The 21,874-nt window shown below is 38.6% G+C and overlaps 1 long non-coding RNA gene across 2 annotated transcripts; it reads right to left on the minus strand.

The window, feature by feature from the left end:
- Positions 1 to 15,064: 15,064 nt before the first annotated feature.
- On the minus strand, positions 15,065 to 21,845 carry LOC131910428 (uncharacterized). 2 transcript variants are annotated; one of them, XR_009379127.1, is made up of 2 exons: positions 21,689 to 21,845; positions 15,065 to 15,981 (listed from the first exon to the last, which is right to left on the minus strand). It is a non-coding gene; the product is annotated as an uncharacterized LOC131910428 (long non-coding RNA). The 2 variants fall into 2 exon arrangements; XR_009379128.1 differs by lacking the exon at positions 21,689 to 21,845 and adding an exon at positions 21,074 to 21,245.
- Positions 21,846 to 21,874: the final 29 nt, after the last annotated feature.

The raw sequence follows: 21,874 nt of genomic DNA on the forward strand, positions 1-21,874 counted from the left end.
TGTCTGATGTACTTCTGTTTCTTTATGATTCATTAACTAATGCTAAGAGTCACAACATTAGAACAAGCTAATAAAGTGGGGTTTGCCTCATTATTTATTTGTTTTAAACTCATAATAGTCTGCAGAATTCCTTAGCAAGCATTCATCATCTCCTTTTGAAGAAGAGATCCTAGAATTATCCCTGTTTTAGGAGTCCACACATAAAGTCCCGAGATGTGAGGTGACATCACCAATGCGTTGCTACTGCAGAATGGCGGCAGAACTCTAAACCTCATTCTCAGAGTGCACATGGCTGTTTGCTTCCTTACCTGTCAGTTGTGGAAGAAGATACCTGTCTTCTCTAGGAGAAGCCTACACAGGTCAAATGAGAGTCTCTGCCTCCTTCATTTGGAGGAGTGATTAAAGTAATCTACTCAATTTTAACCCATCTTATGAATACATGATCCAGCGACGGATTCAGTGACCAGCACCAATCCATGCCTGCACTGCAGGTGCTGAATGTTTTGTGTTGTAAGACATCACATAACTCAGTCCATTCAGACAGAGGCCTAGCACTTCCAAGCAATATTCAGAGCAGAGCACAGTCTTTGGTGCTGCCAAGTGAATGGATTTGTGAATAGACAATCATGTGGCAGATGTGATGCCGAAGCTGCTGCAACCTTTTTGTTGCCAAGTAGAAAACTCACCTGCATAGGAAGCCAACACATGGAAGAATACAGAACCAGAAAATTCCAGAGTTACAGTAGAGAGTCCCAGTTCTACTGCCTAAAGCCTGATCTGCCACTTGACATTTTCAGCGGTTCAATAGTTCCTTTATTGTTTGCCAACTTTGTGTTTAGGTTTCTGTTCACTGCAATAGAAACTACTTCGAGTAATATACCTGAAGAGGAACTTCAAACAAGTGCCAGATTATTTCACACATTTGCTACCATGATGGAAAACAAAACATTTCACTTAACATTGTATTATAAATGCTAAACCACCATGTGTTTTCATCTTAGCTCCTAACTTATATCTTGAAAACTTAAATACAAACCCCAAGTCAAAATGAGAGAAAATTTCAATGATATGGCAGACACCACTAGTATAATAATTCAAAAGGAAGGCACTAGAAAGCCGAGTTGAAGATGTGAAAACTATTAGAAGAGAATGGTAGTATGTGGCTTCCTAAAAGGATGAAAGTCAAGATGAACAAAGAATTGAGTGGCAGATTGTTTAAGAAGTCCATCAGCAGTGCTAAGGAAATGAGGCTTCCAGAGCTATATTTGTAGGTAGAGGAAAGATGCTGTTCAACTGTGTAATTTACTCCGGAGAAACTGGAAACAGAAGAATTACGAAAAGGAATCAAAACACTTTTATTTCAATTCTTTCCACAAATACGTTCTTATAAGAATTATTTCTCTTTCAGTCAGACTTTGAAGATCGATTTCAGGGAAGAGACACATTTCTTGGTGTCCACAGTTAATAATTTCTCTCACATGGCTAGCTTGTATTCTTCCAGTCCCACACAAGTTCTTTATTTTTGACAACAAAGAGTGCTTCTTCCAAGACTGTACTAGTCAGGATCTCTCTCCAAGTAGCTAAAGTAGCACTGACAAACTCCCAGAGTGAGAGACTAACCCTTGCATTAGCATAGTTTTAAATACAGCTCCTAGAAGCTTCCCCTTGACAATGAAACCTCATTCTGCATGCCGCTGACTGTGTTGTTATTAGCAGTAGCTTTTGTTTGTGAAGGAACAATGAAAAACTCAGATAAGCAGCATGAAAATTGGTCAACATGGATACCTTTGAAACATAGAGTTCCCAAAAGAAAGACATTCTTAAATTTCATGGTCAGGTACTTCCAGAGACTTCCATGGCAACACAGAGGGATTTTTACTGCACCCCTCAGTATAACAGTGTGTCAAAAATGTTCTCCACATGCTAACTTTCAACATAGTTGAGAAAAACCTCATCTTTTACTTACGCCTTTTCTCCACCCAACTGCCTGCTTACTCACAGTTTCTGTTACCTCATAACTTTGGCAAAGACCATCTCTGTCTTTCCAGCTGATGTTTGCAGCAATGAGTTTTGGTTCCTGCTGCTGAATGTCTCACACCCTTACAATTTCCTTCTTCTGAGTCTCAGAAGAGCTCAGTTCACTAACTGAATTCTTTTGCCAGCCAGGCTCCATCAATTTTCTCATCAGTTTTGGTACTGGATGCTTGAGATTCCTGTGTCCATTCTTTGGTCCAGAGAAGATGGCTACCTGAGGTGAAAACTGATGGCATAAGCTTTCTTTGAAATAACCTATCCTACTAAGGAAAAGATGCATGGCAGACACAGTGTATGATGACTAATTTAGCTGAGTTTATAGCAAAGTGACTATGTTCATACACACATCAAAGCTGCCCCTGCTGATGTGTTCCATTTATCATATGCATTAGAGATATGAAACTTTTATAGGATGCTGATAACCTTGTGTCAGCTCCATCTATTGCCTCCAGCGACGATGTGGAAGGGTCATACATATCAAATGTTGCTTGAGGCCTTGAAATGCCTTGGTCCATGGTACTCAAGATTATTGGTCTAAAGTTAGCCTGTCATCTCATTATAAAATTTGACAAGGTTTTTTTTCTTTCTTCCTTCCTTCCTTTCTTTCTTTCTTTGTTTTTTTTTTTTGTTTGTTTGTTTGTTTGTTTTTGAGACAGAGTTTCTCTGTGTAGCTTTGGTGCCTTTCCTGGAACTCACTCTGTAGCCCAGGCTGGCCTCGAACTCACAGAGATCTGCTTGCCTCTGCCTCCTGAGCACTGGGATTAAAGGCATGCACTACCACCGCCCAGCCTGACAAGGTTTTCTTATTTCTTTATTCTTCAGCTTTCTAATCTATAAAAAAGTGTATGGTCTACCCGCCTTAGACAGTTTTAGGGAGAATTAAGTGATAGTATATATCTAAAATTTCCAAAGAGTGGTATAGTCAGGGAGGAATAACTTACTTCTTCATTGTGAGTGGCAGGGTTCACACTCCTGTAATCAAAGACAGCATTGAAAGAGGAAAACTTGATATTCAGTTATTATTTTACATGACCATGAGCCTTATAATGGATACTCCATAGTAGAGAAAAACCTATCTAATTATGCTTAGGATCAGTGAAGTGGGAGCAGTGGTGTAACCTTAGGAAAGAGCAGAGTCATATGACTACCCTAATGAACCTAGGAAGTGGGGAACCACAAGACCTATCTCTTTGGATCCTCTTAACTTTGCTATGATTACATTTCTTCATTCCAGTGGTGGGCAGGACAGCCTCTAGGGTGTGGAGAAGAGGGCAGGGTCTTATGTTTGACTACCAAGCAAAGTCAGAGGGTTTCTCTATGTCAAGGAAGGTAGGGAAGGTTGGTTGGAGTGATATACGTCTTTTATGTCAGGCTTGGGGAAGAGTGATTGAACTTTCCATGTCTTGCCCTGGAGACAGGGCAAGAGAAGGTTAGAGAGAGGCACTGGAGGCCACATGTGATGCTCCTGATCGTCTTCATTTTGAAGTACTCAGTGTACAAAAATGCTGTCATCTATAGTGTCATATTCTGTGCTTCAACACATATTTGGCACATACATTGTAAACTATTTTAAATACTGACATTGGAAAACATTGTTTTTCTTTGTCTTTTCTCTATATTCTAAGAATTATACAGTTGGCCACCACTAGGCAGCTGGTGTATAACAGTGGGCATCAGATACATCTGTCACACAAATGACATTTATAAAAGAGAGAAATACCCAGCACATGAACCATTTATTGGTTCTGGATGGATTTTCTGGAATAGTTCATTAACCTTGAAGCCTGGCCAGTACTCTTAAGGCCATTCGATTGAGGATAGTAACTCTGAGGTTGATAGCCTTCTGAGACATGCTTTCACAACAGAGTTCTGATATCCTGAATTCTCAGAAATCAGGGCTCATGGCTTTATAGGCTACACTGTAGAGCATAAGATTTTAGAATGTCATTACAGGGTCAAAGCCACTGTAATGACCTAAGTTATTCTTATTACCCCACAATTTCTACTTGTTTTAACCTCATTTTGGTACTAATTTGTGTTCTAAAAGTCTTTTTGTTTATTTAATGCTTTCCTAAAGTATTTTACAATTAGAAAAACTCCACTCAGCAGCCAATAAAAATAGAGCTAGTCATAAAAATAGTTCTGATCCAGATTCCACTCTGGAGCAGGAGAATGGGCAGGAACTAAAGCAGCCTTGGGAGCCAGCTGCCCCATCTGTCTCTTAAGACAAAGAAGACAGTCTAGCTTGCTGTCTTGTTCATTTGTTTTGTCTGAATTCCTATCCTGCCATAATGCCAGTGTACCACAGTCTCTAGAATCCCAATACTGTCTTGTGACTTCTGACTTAGTGCCTCCCTCCCTCACTTCTATAAGGCCTAACAACTGCTTCATTTTCTTGGTATTTTCCAATTAAAATTCCAGAGAAAATGAATTGCTTTGGCCTAGCTCACTACAGTGAGGTTTCTGTTCAGCTGGCAAGTTGACTACAACTGAGCAGAAGTACAGAATTAATTCTTATAATTATTTAGCTATTTCCTCAAATAGCCCCCAAATCAGATTGTGTTTGGAAATGTGTGTGCTTGTGTGTTTATATGCAAAGTCCAATAAAGAGAAAATATGACAGGATTTAATGGGTAAGCTTTCTTGTAGCCATGTAATAAAGCCCTGTTTGTATGGCCTAAATGATATGAGCTTCCATTACCACAGTTATTATTAGAGTGGGAACAGTGGAGAAGGACAATTATACTTCCTTATGTGTCTATAGTTAAGAATGCAATTGACAGGACAGACTAACCACAGGCATCATTCCCACGGGGCAGAAATATAAAACAAAAGTAATACAGAACTTTGGTGTTTTTTATTTAATTGTTGCCAAGATTCCAGGGTGTCAATGTGATTAGAGGACACCAACCTGATGTTCTCATAAAGCCTGAAATACGTTGGCCTTGTCAGAAATTTTGGCCCCTCACCTGCTGAAAGAAATTTGTTTCTAATTATATCTGATATCTTTAGATTCTCCTTTACCATGGCACAGAAAGCTGATTTTGCTGAAAGGAGGGACCTATTGGTGTCTGGTGGTTATATAGAAGCAGGAGAAAAACTAGGCATTACTGCTATCATTTTAAGTCTGTCTTCTTTGCTATCTCTGCCTAAAATATTGGGTCAGAGTTCTGCTCAACTCTGTTCATAGACATGTTAATCAATTGAAAGATGTGTAAATACTGATCATACAAGGTTGATTAGACCCTAGTTGGAAACACACCAGGAGAGATCAAACATCTTCTAACTAGGGTCTGCTTTTAAGGAGTACTTTGGTTCCCGGTAATGCCACAGGCTAGTACCCAAATGGACTAATAATCACCAGCCTGGGGGACAATTCTGCCCACATTCCCAGTGGGTCTTCCCTCTTCAGTATACTTCCAAGGGATTGTCTCCTAGGTGAATCTAAATCCAAAGAAGTGGGAAATGAACATTACACATCATAGGGCTGTTCCCTTAAAGGAGGTGTACAGCTCAAGCCTCCCCAGTGAATGTTAGTGTACTTTCTAGTCACTGGGGTGAGCAGCTCTGCCATGCAAGCCCTGTCCTAATGTTCTACCCCATAATAAGCTTAAAGGCAGCAGAGTTAGCTGATGATAGATTGAAAGCTCTGAAATTTTGAGCCAAAATATTCTTTCATTCTTTTAAGCTGATTTTCTTTATTTTGTCACAAGATCATAAATCTGTCTAACATATCCTACTTAGAAAATTCAAATAGGACTTCTAAACATCAGATACAGGCTCTTGGAAATGCAACCCTCTAAACTGTCATATGCTCATATAAAAAAAAAAAAAAAACAAACTGTGATGAGCTGGAGGGATGGCTCAGAGGCTAAAATCATGCAACCCCTCCCAGAGTACGCATGTTTTCTTCTCAGCACCCATACTGAGTGGATCACAGCTCCATGTAAGTCAAGCTCCTGGGGTTGCTGACACCTCTGGCCTTCTGAAGCACCAGTGCTCAGGTACATGTACCAGCACACAGATACACATACATACACATGAAAATAAATCTCTAAAAAGGCAAAAACAGCTTTATACTTTTATCAGGAGAGACTATTTACCTCTGTGTCCTCAGTTTAGAGCTGTGCTTTGGAAGGTTAACAATAACATTATTCCACCTGATTGATATGCAAACTCTACCTTCAGAACTAGAATTGCAGCACTGATCACTTACATGAATGGGGAAAAATAGGAATAGTTAAATATGTATGCTTATAATATAATTTATGGGCACTTGCAGTATCTTTGTATTTATATAATTTCAGACAGAAAAACATTAAGGTTATGGGTGTAACAGACCACTTTCTGATTAGATCTGAGGCCTGATACACAATAGAGAATTTGTAGCTTGTATGGACACTTGATTAAAAGCACCTGATTCAGGAGGTAACAGCCCTAGAAGGGAACTTGCTAATGTTATTTTGTCAAACAGGCATGTTGTCCAATTGCCTTCCCAATATTTATGCTATTCCCATAGATTGGTGATACACTCTACTTTGGCCAGGGAGCTTCTTCTGCAAGGGGCATCCAGTCAATGCAGATTCTTAGCTGATCAAAGAGATGAGAACAAGTGACTGTTGAATGTTCATCTCTGCATGGGACATCTACATCAATTGCCTTATCCCCTTCCCAGATCTCAGGGAACATCAAGGAAGAGGTGGCAAAAGGAACGGGAGAGCAGCCGCTGGGAGATCTGTGAAATGCTGTCTTCCTGGCATGATCTAGCCAGCATCCTGTTGAACTTACTGCAGCTGTGGCTATCTGCATACCATGAAGCCAACAGCCCAGTCAACATTATTGTGGTTATCTGCATACCATGAAGCCAACGGCTCAGTTGACATTACTGTAGGCAGCACTAACTGGACTCAGTAGGTTGTAGAAACACAAACAAAAAGACATAAGGATATGAAACTTGCTGAGAGATGTGTTGGAAGGTGTCTAGCATGAGGGGAAACTGGGTGGGTGTTATCAGGCTATACATGTATGAAACTGTCAAAGAATAAATTTAAGAAATAAAAATTACTTAAAAGAAGACCCTACAGGTCCCGTGCAACCTAAGTCAGAAGCTCATTTTTTAGTAAAAGGGGGACCTGTAGGTCCCTGGCTCCCGTTTTGGGTAACTGTTGCCTTGCTTGCTGACCTTCACCTTGATATCCTCCCTATGCTAATTCCCTGCAAGGTTACACCCTCCTGAATGCTTAAGGGAAGTTCCTTGTCTGTGTATTTTGCATAATGGGCATTAACAGCTTAGGTACAAGATTGTAAAACATTGGTAGCAAACTTCTGCCCTCCAGGGTTCTCTCATTGTGCTGTAAGCCTGTATTTAAGACCTCCTCCCTCCTTCAATAAACGGCATTCAGCATTCAGCATTAAAAAAATAAAAAATAAAAATAAAATAAAGAGCTGAATGGCCAATAGCAAAAAAAAAAAAAAAAAAAAAAAAGAAAAAGAAAAAGAAAAAAGAAAAAAAAAAAGATTTTCTCCCAAAATGAAAAAACAAAAGAAGAAAAATTTAAAGCAACAGAAAATAAAGTGTCTTGCACAAAGTAAGTTAATTCAGTAAAGTTTTGCCCCCCACCACAAAAAAGTGTTTAAAATGTACAAATATACATTATAAGCACCACCAAGAGATACGTGTTGGCTTTACACATCTGAAATGTTTGAACCTAAAAATGTTTTAAATAATTTTTTCATATTTTGGTATATTTGCATATATAAATGAGATATCATAGGGAGGAGACAAAATATAAGCTTGGAATTCATTTATCTTTCACCTACTACACCTTATCCGTGTAGATTAAAGGCAGTGTGACACAGGAGGTCTGGTGCAAAATTCCCTACTTATGTATGGCTTTATGGTGGTGATGGAAGGATGTCGGGTTCACAAGCAGTTTGGAGTTTTATAAAGGATGCTCAATATTACCACTGTGTAGTCTGCCCTTTCCTCCTTTTCATTTTCTGCTCATCAGCCCTCACTTACTGGCATGGATTTGTCCCTGAGAAACTTGTTACTACATCAAAAGCCATTAAATGAAATCACATTTTTATTATTGTGATTGAGTAAAATATGTACGAAATTCCCAACCAGCTTTTACTGACAGAAAGTATTTCACTTGCACGAGTATAGAAAAGTAATAGAAAGCAACATGGAAATTAGAATATGCCTCTTGTGCATTGAATATCATGCTTGAGGACCAAAAAGCCACCTCTGAGTGAGTGAAAGGTGATAGTTGAGAGCTGCTGTAGAAGACTCCTATCTTCATCAGATTCCTTGTGAGATTTTTCTACCTGGCTGGCCTCATGGTTGTCTCTTATTCAAATTTTCCTTGGGAAGAAAGTTGCTTATGTACCAAGAAGCTCCCTGAAGAGTTCTTTAAAGCAGAAGGAGATGCAGAGGTTGAAGAGATCAAGAGGCAAAAGTTGTCTCTCAATCTGGCATTTGAGCAAAGCTCTCTCAAGCCAAATGGCACCATTTTGTCTATCCAAACCTATACAGGGTTCAAATTCACTTTAAGAAATTCTCTGACCAAAACATATTTTTAAAGAACTCCCCTTTCTTTACATACATATGGGTTTCTGTGTGGGTGTACATGCATGTACCATGGTGCTTGTTCAGGTCAGAAGACAGCTTGAAGGAACTGGAAATGGCTTCTCTCCTTTCATCATGTGGGGATTAGGGGTGGAACTCAAGGCCTTGACCTGAGGAGCTATTTCACTGGCCTCTAAAACATATTTTATGTTTTCTGTTTCCTAGTTTCCTTTTTATGTTTGTTTGTTTATCTGAATTTGGTTTGGTATGGTCATATTTATTTGGAATCTGGCCTCACTCTGTAGTCTGGGTTATCCTGCAACTATGTAATCCAGGCTCATCTCTTCAAGTGCTGGGATCAAAGACATGAGTCACCTTAACTGGATAAAGCTACCTCTTTATTAAGAATTTTATTAAATGTAAGTTGTGTTTATTTAAAGTTTACAATATGATATGTTGATGTGTATAGGTGTGTATGTATGTGTATATATACATATATGTATATATATATAAACTAAATTCTTAGAGTCAAGAAAATTAGCTTATCTCCACATATTTGCAAGTTTTTTTTCATTGACAAGATGAAATCATTTGTAATTTACTCAACTATGTTGCATATGACCAGCTATACTCATCATGTTTTATATAAGAGATTAGAATTATTCTGCCTACATGACCAAAATTTCTACTCCCACTGACCATCTTTCCATAAATGGAGCCATCATGCTGAAAGTATCCGTTTGTAGTACTTATACATAGAAAAATCTTTTTGTTACTAAAAAAAAATGTGAAGAATAATTTTTTTAAGAATGGCAGAGACAGTTACTCAAGTGCTGTTTGGAGGAAATGGCTTTAACTTAATGATTTGTGTACAGAGACTTTACAATGACTGTTAGCTAAAGATGTACCCAGAAGTATACATCATGGTCTTCCCTGCCAACCCAGCAGGCCTGCTGTGGAAGCATGACAATGATCATATATACTCAATGGCAGCTATGGGGAAAATGGCCATGGACAGCCCTAAGGAACTTTGATGGGCTGTGGTGATATTTTATTTGTGTACCCCAATAAAGCATATCTGCGAATCAGAGGAAAAAGCTAGCCACTATATTAAACTTAGAAGTCAGGCTGTGGCAGCACACACCCTTAATCCTAACATATGGGAGGCAGAGATTCATCTGGATCTCTGTAAATTCAAGGACACACTGAAACAGAGCCAGACATGGTGGCACACACCTTTAATCTCAGTGCTAGTTAACCATAGAGGTCTGGAGGTCTGTGCAGACAGACAGGAAGTGATAGAACTGGGCAGAAAGAGGAAGTGATGTAGCTGAGTGGAGAGAGGAAATAAGATGGCAGGGCACAGAAAGGTATGTAGGCATGAGTATACAGGAAGTAGCTCTCTCTTTGGCTGAGGATTTCCTAGTGGTAAGAATGTGGCTGGCTTCTTTCTCTGATCCCTAAATAAGCTTTATTGGGGGGCACAAATAAATATCACCACAGTGGGCTGTTATAGAAATTAAGTAAATCTTTCTGAAAGGTTCTTGGCCTCAAATGAAGACCATCTGAAGTAAGTGAGAACTAGAAATTTAGAAACAGATTCGAGTTGGAATGATACTTGTAAGTGTTATAAGCTTAATATGATGGAGTGCTGATTAGGGAGATAGGTAGCACATTACTGGAAAATTTCCAAGTGCAAAGTTCACTAAGTTCATTGGCAAAGACCTTGCTGAATATTCACACAGTGTGGGTTATGCCTTTGTTAACATAGAAAGAAGCAGTTAAAAGTTTGTTTGCAACTACCTTATATACAGTTTAGTTACATCATTTGAAAAAATTGACTTTGTAGGTATCTTGTAGTCTAGAACTAAATCTTTTGAATGCTATTCTCTCTGACATAGATATCCAATACTTTTTCTATAAAGAATCTGTAATGTCTGTCTAGAAATGTCCTTGCTGTCCAGGTATGCTGTAAGATTTCTTCCCTGTGGACATACTGAGGTATTTGACACTGACCAGGAACCACTTAATATTAGGTGGCAGGTTTTGGATCCAATACATCTTTTATCTCTCAGTACTTTGTTTGATAAAAGTTAGAAGATTTTTAATTGTTTACTGTGGTGATATTTTGTTTGTGCTCTAACAAATAAAACTTGCTTGGAGATCAGAGTGCAGAGCTAGCTACTAGTTAACCATAGAAGCCAGGCAATGGTGGCACACACCTTTGATCCCACAACTTGGGATCTTTTGTCTTTAATCCCAGTACTTGGGAGGCACATGCCTTTAATCCCAGCACCACATATGTGGAGACAAGAAGTGGTATGACTGGGCTGAGAGAGGAATATAAGGTAAGTGGAGACAGGAGCTCAGCCCCTTTTCAGGCTGAGGAGTTGGAGAGGTAGGAGGTGGCTGTGACTTGCTCCTTTGTTTTTCTAATCTTTCAGCATTTACCCCAATATCTAGCTCTGGGTTTTTAGTAGTAAGACCAATTAGAATTACTGCTACAGGTTACATATTTGAAAAAGGTAAATTAGTAGATAATGCAGATATTGTTTCCAACCAAACCTTTTGATTTTACAGCAATATAATGAAAAAGCCAATCAATGTCTACTTGAGAGCTTTTTTGATTCAATATTATGATACACATTAAATTAACTGGGTATATTTTAAGATCTAGCCTCAAATTTCATTGAACAACAACAATAATCAAAACAAAACAAAACTAAACCCCCCGAGTCCAGGTAGATTGCTCAACAAATAAAGGCACTTGCTTCTAAGCCTGACAAGTTGATTTTCATCCTCAGAACCCACATGGGGAAGGAAAGAATTGAGTCTTCCAAGGTGTTCTCTGTTCTCCATATGTGCACTGTGGCATGTGCACCCCACCAACAAACACAAAATAAAATAAATCAATTTTAAAACTTGAAATATTTAATACTGTATTTATATTCAATGTTCTATTAGTTACTTTTTTGCTTTCATAAAGCATCTGACAAAGTATGATAAGCAAGTAAGGGTTTATTTTGCCTCAGACTTTACTCATGACAGGGACAGTGTGATGGCAGGCACATGAGGCAGCTAGTCACAGAGCACCACAGTGCCTACAGCTGTGGGGCCAGACTATAAAAAGCCAAGGCATCTTCCAGGTGGCCTACTTCCTCTAGTGAGACTCCAGCTCCTAGAGCTTCCTCAACCTTCTGAAGCAGCTAAGGACCAAGTATTCAAGCACACGAGGGATGCACAGGAATCTTTTCAGTGCGAACCTCATCCCTGTTCTGTTACCTCTTGCCTTTAGAATGAACCTATTCCCATTTCTGCTGCTGGGGTACCTGTGTGCTCCCATGGGCCCTTTTCTCCTTTTCCTTAGACATCTATTCATCTGTTGTCTGCTTCATGGGACTCAGTACGCTGCTCTCCTGATAGCACTGATTTAAGGGTAAATGACTTCTCTTCCCTTATGAGCTGTATAGCCAGTGCTTCCTGTCTGATACGGGGTTACTCACCCCTTCAGGGATTTCCTCTCAGCACCAGCCATGGAAACATCATCATGTCAAACTTTTACTGTTTATGCACTTGCAGGGGATCAGAAGTCACTAAAGGCATAAACATGACACTGTAGCTAGATGGACAAGATTTGAGTGTAAAAGTGAGAACTCTCCTGCTGGTTGCTATAGCTCAATAGCCCTGATGGCTTTGCACACAAGAGGCATGGGGACAATAACCAGAATTTCATGGGAAATGGCACTCCTCTAAGTAATTCAACGGCTGAACATTGTCCTATAAAAGTGAGCTTCAGCATCCCAAGACATCGAAGCCGTAAGATTAATTTCCCTCCAGTTGGCTGCTGTTCTGACCTTTTTGCTTTATCTACAACAGTGAAAGCCAGTACATCCCACGGGATCAACACATAGTCCTACCCCTGTTAGGTCACAGCTTTAAATACGTTTTGGTTTTTCTTTTTTCTTTTTCTTTTTTAAGTGTGGCTTTGTTGGCGTGTTTATAGAATTAATGTGGTTGGGAGAAAAAGAAAAACATAAGGGCATCCAGGGTTGTTTTTAAAGAACCAATGCAACTGTATGACACTGACTTTCACAGGGAAGGCAAGGAGGACGGGAGAGATGACAAAGTTCTCTGTAAGTTTTCTTTGCTTCTGTCCCTAGTGGAAATGCAGAGAAAGTGGAAATGTATTTGCATTTCACCTTATTGTTCTTGCTTTACTTTTAATTTCTGGTTTTGTTCATCTTGTAAGACAGACTGTACCAATGAAACATTGATCATAGGAACTTCTGAGAGATCTGCAATGGAACAAATGATGTATTTCCAAAATTTATGACTTTGACTAAAGGTGTATGGAAATCTTGAGGCCATGTTATAAAGAAACAGTGGGAGCAAGGAACAGGAGGAGACTGTCTGCAGGCTGGCTCCAGAACAGTTTTTCCAGTCATGTGATTGGAGATACATTAAAGATAAAAACAAACTTAAAAAAAAAATCTCAAAATAGATAATTGTAGCTACCTTAAACTCAACTGATGGTAAACACTCACAGGCAAGTTGTTAATAAATCAAAGTATGGCCATTCCTTGGAAGTCACTATGTTTTACATCACTGTCTGAAGGGACAGATCACTGTACCCTTAGATCTCAAGATGCTCAGTGGAGTTGAAAATGTCCACAACTAGGAAGAATGAGGGATTTGTAAGTGGATAGAAAAGTGCAGCTCCATCTTCAAGTTTCTGGTAGAGTTCCAAACAATGAATACGTACATAGGAGCATTTTTCTATTCAAATACAGAAACAAGAATATACACTGAAAACATGTGTCAAGTTCAATGATGCACAACTGTAATTCCAACACTTGGGAGCCTGAGACAGGAGGATTGCAAGTTTAAGGTCAGCCTAAGCCACACAGTGAGACATTGAATAAATAAATCCATTCTACTATTTATGTCTATATTTTAAAGTGATTATATAGATATAGATGTGTAGTTGGTAGTCTTTTTTTCCCAAGAAGTTTATATAATTTAAATGTTGCTTTTCTATTTTTTTTTTTGAGGCAGGGTCTCACTATGTATGATGACCATCCTGAAATTCATTATGTAGATCAGACTGGCCTGAAACACACCGAGATCCACTAGTCTCTGCCTCTCAATCCTGGCTTGTTAGAATCCCTTATCATTTATGCTAATTGAACCAAAGATTGTTGCTCTAGAATACAATCCAGAGAAATAATTTTAGAAATAACAAAAATGGTAAATTCAGCAAATGAAATAGCCTCTCAACCCCCCCACATAAATACTTTCAATTTCCTCATAATTAAATAGTGAATATATATATATATATATATATATATGTGTGTGTGTGTGTGTGTGTGTGTGTGTGTGTGTGTGTGTGTGTATGCAATCAATTGTTATTATTTTGGGGACTCCAGTTATAATAAAAATAATAAGCCTGGATTTATCCCTAAAGTTTCAGCCACTTACTTAAGAAAATCACATTATCTATAGCCTTGAAAATGTCCATGCACAAATATAGAGTAAATTCTAGAACTTTGTCCCATCTATTGTTTATATTCTTAGTGACAGAACAACCCACAGTTGGTTAACACATAAAGTGCCAAAAAAAATTAAAGGAAAGAGCAAATCAGCAAATATAGTCCTATAAAACTTTTCATTCAGTGCTTTATTCTATGAGCACACAAAGTTTTGAAGTCTAGGGGGGCGGCAATCTGTGCATTTGGAACAGAACATACATGACAACAGAGGCCCAATTAGAGCTCCGCCTCTTCCATAGAGTGTGAATTCTGTAGCACCATTTAACCAGCACCATGGACTGCAGTCAGGCTAAAATGGGCTTTTGAGTCAGGATAATTCTTCTTTGTTCAACCCTGCAGTATACTTGGCTATGCTCTGCTCCTGATGTCAAAGGTCACTGTGTCCTTATATTGATCTTGACATCAATCCCACCTCTGAACTCACTCATTCTGCAGTAAATTGATTAAGAGCTTGGAAATATCATGCCAGTTGAGATTTTTGCTTCATCATATACCCCTTACTTAGTCATATGTAAGTAAGAGTTTTGACTCACAATTTATGTTCCTTTGTTTTGAATTTCTCAAATATCCTAAAGTTAACATGAAGTAAAATCACACAGAGAACACTTTAAGGTTCCTTGTCATGCTGTGGACATTTTACTCTTTGTTTTTCTTGTCCTACAATAATGGCCATTATATGTATGACACATTTTGGTGGGTATTGGGCAAAGGAAGTGCTGAGCAGCCAGAAGCAGAGCTCAGTGTGAAAAGGTAATCATAGAACCTTCTCTGCCAAATTCATCTATCAAAATCCTTCTTAATATACAAAGTCTGTGCAAATGCAGCCTGCATATTTTGCCTTACTCTCTTCCTTTCCTCCTCTCTCTGTGTACCTAAAAGAAACCCATAAAGGCACTGCATTCCAAGATAATGGCTTCAATAAGACAAGATTCATTTTAATAGAATGAATACCAAGTTTCACTGTATAGCTCTTAAAATTGCTCTTTACAGAAACGTACATTCTCAACAGTGTTTTTAACAAGACTATTAGAAAATTGTCAAAGCTTCTATGAGCCTAAAGAAAACTCACTGTGGTCACATGTGCTTTCTTTTACAAAGTAAGCCAGAGAAATATCCCTTAGATTTCGGGGTGTAGGTGGGGTTCTTCTCTCCAAAATCAGAAATATTCTCTGCCTATCTTGTGTTCTTAAGGGGGTACCTACCACTCTGCCTCTCACTTGGTGTCCTATGGGCAGGCTTCTTTCTCTGCCTCAAATTCTTCACACACTACCTCAGAGAGGTATGGACTGCAATGTGAAGAAGTAATTTTGTAATAAGCTAAAGTTGATATTTCTCTCTCTCTCTCTCTCTCTCTCTCTCTCTCTCTCTCTCTCTCTCTCTCTCTCTCTCTCTCTCTCTCTCCCTCTCCTCTCTACCTTTCTTTCCCTAATATATCATTTCTTTGGCTCAATTTAATTCAGATGCATTTGAAGACATTCCCATTCATTTTACAACTTATTTCATCTTTGCAACTGGGAAGGTTGAGTTGAATACACAGGGTAGATGGCCTTCTCCAATGATGAAATGGTGAGAGATTTATGATCTTGAAGGGAGTCCCGTCCACACAGATGGTGAATCCCTGCTTCTCCAGCCACTGTCTCTGCCTCATTTCCTTCTGCCAAATTCCTTTGCTAAAGCATTCTGTCATTGTCCTCTTCTGTCTGCTTCAATTGACAAGAACATTTACAAATGAAATTCTTACTAAGGTGAAGCAAAGAGATTTTCTTCTTCAAGGTCTGAATTTAGAAAACTGTCTTTCCTCACAGCAGTTGATGACATCTCCTGTGTCTAGGAACAGAAGGGAGAATCCATCTGTTTGTAGGAAGAGTAAAATGGGCTGTACACAAGGTACTCTATTGTTGGCACTTATTCCAAACACTACAAGTATTTAAGTTTGAAGTGGAAATGCTAAATGTGTGAGAGCAGAGTCTTTATTATTGCATGCAAAAGTCACATTCAGTGAGCATAAGAAATGACACTTTGAATAGGCACTTTTCTTCCCACAACATTATTTCTTCCAAAAAGCATAATTAATAATATTATAGCTAGTGACAACTTGGAAAAATACCAATGGGCACACAGTACACCTTAATAATCACTGACACTTCCTGTGTTCCCACTTTCATTTAGGTGTTCTCAATGCAGAGAGAAATGACTACTGAAATATGCCCAATAGCATATAGTCTTTGGATATTTTTCCTTAGAGTTTTGGTGCATTTGACATATTAATTTTGTCTGGCAAGGAAATGGTGTGCACTCCAGGCCTGTGCAACTTGCTGAATCAGCAGAACAACCCGTCTGGCTTCTGTGTATCACAAGATCATCATTACCTAAAAACTAGCCCCTGGGAGCTGCCTGTGTTGGATCATTTTAACGATGTGTTACAAAATACATCTGAGATTCTGTAAACAGTCTCCTCTTTGTTTAAGAGGAAGGAGAAGAATGAGAAGAGTAAGAAAAATGCTTCCTCTTACAAAATGAGCACTCTCAAAAACCAATTCAAGTACTCTTTAAAATGGCCCCCATTGACTACTCACCACACCACCACCCACACCCATGGTAGATGTGTGTGAGTGTGTGTGCACATGTGTCTGTCTCCCCAGATGGCTATTGAAATCGTAAGTTATATGTCACTGTGTTTCTGAAAGACTATACCTCCTCACAATGGGATGATTTTAATATGGAAACACAAATATCCTAAAAATATAAGAAACAGAAACTTTGCCTTATTGGGTTTGACATACTGAAGAGGGCATTGAACTCCTTGGTTTGTTGTTGTTTTATTTGTTTGTTTTCCCATTGAGTCCAGTGAATTCAAGGTGACAAAGTCACTGGAAACAAGATTCATGAAAGCCATTGGGGGCTGTGAATATGTCTTTTCTTTCATACATGTTCTGCTTCACCTTTGAGGTAATCTGATCTTGGTTTCTCATGTTCAAATTTTGAGTAAATTAAAGCAATAGACTGATCGTTAGTATAGACTTTATTCGTTAGCCCTTCTCTCTGACTTCACACACTAAGGTGAGTGGTAGAGGTTTTTTATCAACAGAGAAAAAACACTATTTTTTTGCCTAGATTTTTAACCTCAACTGCATTTTGAGATAGCACAGCTTGCAATTCATGGAGAACCTCCAAATTGTAGCTTCATTATTAATAGGTATGTTTTTAACCTGCTTTAATACAATTAAGGGAAGAACCACCCACAAGCCTTTTTCTTCATTCTCTGACATTGAAATTGGATCCCATCCTTTTTGTATTTTGTAATAAGGTCAAACTTGAAATTTAAAAGATGTCGCCAACTTTGTCTCTCATTGTGTGGATGGGGCAGTAAAAATAAAAGAAACTAAAAAGAATTCCGTTTTTTAACCATGATAAGACCTTCAGGATATCCTCTTCAGGAACCAAATGAGGCTAGACAAGCATTCAATACTTTTCATAAGACTTACACATATGATATAGTGATATAGGTCTTCAATCCAGGTACTCAGAATGCTGAGTCAGGCTTTTCCTTAAAGCCCTAATTTCCACTGCCAGAAATTTTGGGAGGGAAGAAGGAGGAACATCTAGCATGTACACATGCTCTCTACTCTTCCTTCTCCAGTCTGCTGCTTCTCCTCATCCATATGGTAGTGTCCCTTAGTCAACCCCATGGAGGCTTTGACCTGGATAGTTCTCATAGGTAGGTGATTTTCACTGTTTCAGCCAAAGGTGTTCAGGTGTCTAGCCTCAGAGTTTATTAATAGGACAACCAAGCAGACTGAAGCTTCTGGCACTTGTGGCTCTCACTGGCTGCTGCCAGGACCATGCTCCTCAAACATTAATTAACGTGTAAGAGTTGCATTGAGATCTTTTCAAGTATCAGATTCTAGTGCTATAAGTCTTAGAGGAAGTTCAGAGCCCACATTAGTTTGGGTTGATGGTCCTTATCCTGCATTCAGTTTAGGAGGAATGCTAGGATCCTACATTCAGTCTGAAGTAAATGTTGGGATCCTGTGTTCAATCTAAAAGGAAGCAGGGATCTTACACTCGCTCTGGGGCTAAGTCTGGGAGCCCATACTTCTAACAAACTCCCAGTTAAGGTAATTGTGGCTGATCCTCAGACTGAAGTTTACAGTGTTTCTTCGAAGAACTGAACACCAACAAGTGAAGTTCCAGAGCCTGGTGTTTGCTGAGAACCCCACAATGATACTGAACCTGTCAGATATGTTCAACAGCAGTCAATGTTAGTTTCAATGTTGGAAGCAAGTCAAAACAATGCCACTTGTAGATCTTTCTTCCCTCAAGCTTTCCTGTGCCCTTAAGACAGACAGAATGTAGGTTCCATGTGTTTTCCCTGGCTCAAAGCATGTCTTCTTTTTCCTGAGGACTCCTTGCCTGATACTGAATTATTAAGTTCTTTAAGCATTCCTGGAAAGTACCCAAGTCGTGTAGTTTATCAATGGAGCTGTCACTCCACCCTCTATCCTCTTATGCATGCATAGCTTAAAGGCCATTCGCAGGAATGACCTTAATTTGTCCCAACACTTATTTTATCCAGTAGGCTCTTATGATTAACTATCTTTGTCAAAAACCATAGAACATAGTGTGCAGACACAGAGCTATTGCGGCTTTTAAAACTACTGTTAAGAGCATCTTGATGAAGGAGAAGACCGTGAACTTTCCATTGATGTCATCCACATCTACCCTTATTCCTTGTGATCAATTGACCTCGAGGCGTCTTCCACCTTCATTGCAGACTTTGGTTCCTGGGCTGTGCTTTCTCTTGTCTATATATAGATACCACCCATCACAGGCTCCTTTTCCCATCTCTATGTCAAATTTAACTTTCCACAACAATTTGCAAATAATCATCATTCACTTGGAATCTCATTAAACTAGGAGTTTCGTTAATCTTGGAAAAGATTCCAGTCTCACATGTCTCATCATACCAAACAAATTAGTTTATCAGCATTTTCTTGCTATCCTTGAACTCAGAGTGAGTTTCTGTTCCATCCTTTGAAACTCAGTGCCATGGCTGCCATTCTCTGTGCCCCATCTGTTATCTGTTTTCTCAACTAAAATAACTTCTCTTTTTCCTTTCTTTATTTTCAGCATATAAACTGAGTCAGACACACCTGAAAAAAAAATGTGCTACAATTTAAAATAAATTATCTTTAGCAATCTTTGTTTTCTCTCATTCCTTAAATGACAGCTACTAGAAGGAGCAGTCTGAACATTAATCTTCAGACTACTCCTTCTTCTCTCATTCTATTCCTTACCCACTTCAAGGTGTAATCTATGGCCATCATCTATAAGAATGTGACTTGCCAAGATTACAATGATGCTATGCTAAGCACAGTGGGTGTTTTTAACTTATCACCTTAACCTCTGAAGATTTATCAGTGTTATAAGGTTTCCATTTTTTGATATTGCTTTCCTCATTGAAAAAAATCCATACAATATATCCTGATCACAATTTTCCTCCCACAACTCTTCAAAGATCCTCCCTACCTGCTCTCCCACCTAACTCCATGCCTTTTCCCCCTCTGTATCTAGAAAACAAATAGGCAAACAAAACAAACCAGAATTTAAAGCAGCAGCAACAACCAAAAAACAAAACAAAAAAACAAGCAAAAAACAAGAAACACACACACACACACACACACACACACACACACACACACACACCAACACAATCAGAAAGCATAATGTACAAGTAAAAGACCAATAAGACAAAAAAAATGCCCAAATAAGCAATATGAGACAAAAAGGCTATAAAAGTACCATTAGGTTCCTTTTGTGTTGTCCACCTACTGCTGGGCATGGAGTCTACACATAAGTGTAATTAATATACTCAGTGAGACTCCATTGGAAAAAAAACCATTTTTTTATATTGCAAACAAATATTAACTGGAGATCTCTTGACTGTCATCTGGTTTACCACTGTTTCTTGACTGCTTGCTTTCTGTCTCTCATCACTTTGCTGCTATTTGTGTTGATCTGATTGATAGCTTCCCAATAACTATTCTTCTGTAACTCAGTGTGGTCCATATAGTTTATAGTTGTGATAAGGTTGTTTGAGAACTGATTGTGGGTGTGTTTCTGTTAGAGTCCTCATTAAGCTAAGTGTAACTATATACCACACTAGCAAATGCTCATTTTATGTGTGCCATCAGGTTGATTGTCAGTCTTTACATTAAGAAATATCAGCAGCTTCACATCTCTTGTTCAAAAGATCTGGTTCAGGTCTCTTGGAGATTCAGTCATCATCCCATTCACATAATGGCTCCCAGGAAAATTTCATATCTTAGAACCTTGAATGACTTCTATGTTTAATCCCAAGCAATGTTCCAAATACATAGATTCAATTCTATCATGTCAGACCAACTTGATTCCCTAGACAACTCAAATTCTCCGAATATCCCACAGATGAACTGACTAACCTTTCTCCCCTTAAATGTAACTTTTAGCTAAGTCTTGTATAGTGTGGACAGACCAACTTTCCTAATCAGTTACTCGACCAGAAATTGACCATCATCATCATCTTTTTTTTTCTCATCATCTTGTCGGTATGCTCAGCCTGATATCTTCTAAGTACTTCTTACATGTAACCCCAAATAAATATCAGTAGGTCAATCTTTAGTTTAAAGGCCATTTGAAGATGCCTTATCATTGGAGGCAAATACAACATCGTTTTGATAGTACACAGGAGCTTCATAGTCTGAGTTTCACTAATTCAGCTTTCTTTCTCATCGCATCTCTTCCCTCTTATCCAAATTTACCCCTAACTCAAACTTGTGTAACTACTTGCAAGTTCAATCACCCGTGGTTGATGTCATTGTTTTTTGACCTTGCATACTCCTTTCTAATAACTAAATGGTCTCTAATTTTCATGACTTACCTAAGCTCAGCTCAACTTGCCTTTCTCAAAATTTCCAGCCTCCTTAGTATTCTGACTGCCACTTTTCCAAAGTTTTTACAGATTTGTGTTAAAATTATCTACTTATTTCCATGAGTATTCAGTTACTGTCAGACCTTTAGTGGCAGATATGTAATGTGCTATTACCTCTGTGTGTAACATGACCATTGTGGAATATAGAGTTTTGTGGTAAGTTACAGAATGTATAATCCTGTAGTCATGGTAACAGAATAAATAAAATAAAACAGTGATAGCTAGGTCTAAGAAAATGGGTCTTGAAAAAGCAATCGAGGAAGAGTAATCAAAGATCTTCATCTGGAGTTCTACCTACCATTTTCCTGCCTCCCAGTCCACATAGTCTTGGGAAAGGCAAGAGAAGAGTATATAGGAATTGAAGGTTTACTGCTGGTGGGGTGTCATAATGCATGTCCATTAGTTCATTGCCCATGATGGGATGAGAATGTAGGACAATATATGTTTCTCTGTTTTTAAGCTGTCCATATTTTAGTAAGCAACCTCTCATCCATATTCCTATATTTAATCCCAATCAATTCACTGGTTCATAAAGTTGATCTTGGATAAAATAATTTCTTTTACCTGTCATTGTTACTCCATCTTGGCCATGAGATGTCTGTTCACTTCTCAGGGAAAGTAATGGAACAGTAAGGATCATATCCAATTTGTTTTGTATCCTTTACTTACCTTTAGTCAAAATAAAGTGTTAGGAGTTGAATATTGCCTCCCAAAACATAACAACCAATGTCTCATAATGTAACCAGGATT

Source organism: Peromyscus eremicus, chromosome 5 (assembly GCF_949786415.1).
Source record: "Peromyscus eremicus chromosome 5, PerEre_H2_v1, whole genome shotgun sequence".
In the NCBI taxonomy this organism is placed as follows: domain Eukaryota; kingdom Metazoa; phylum Chordata; class Mammalia; order Rodentia; family Cricetidae; genus Peromyscus; species Peromyscus eremicus.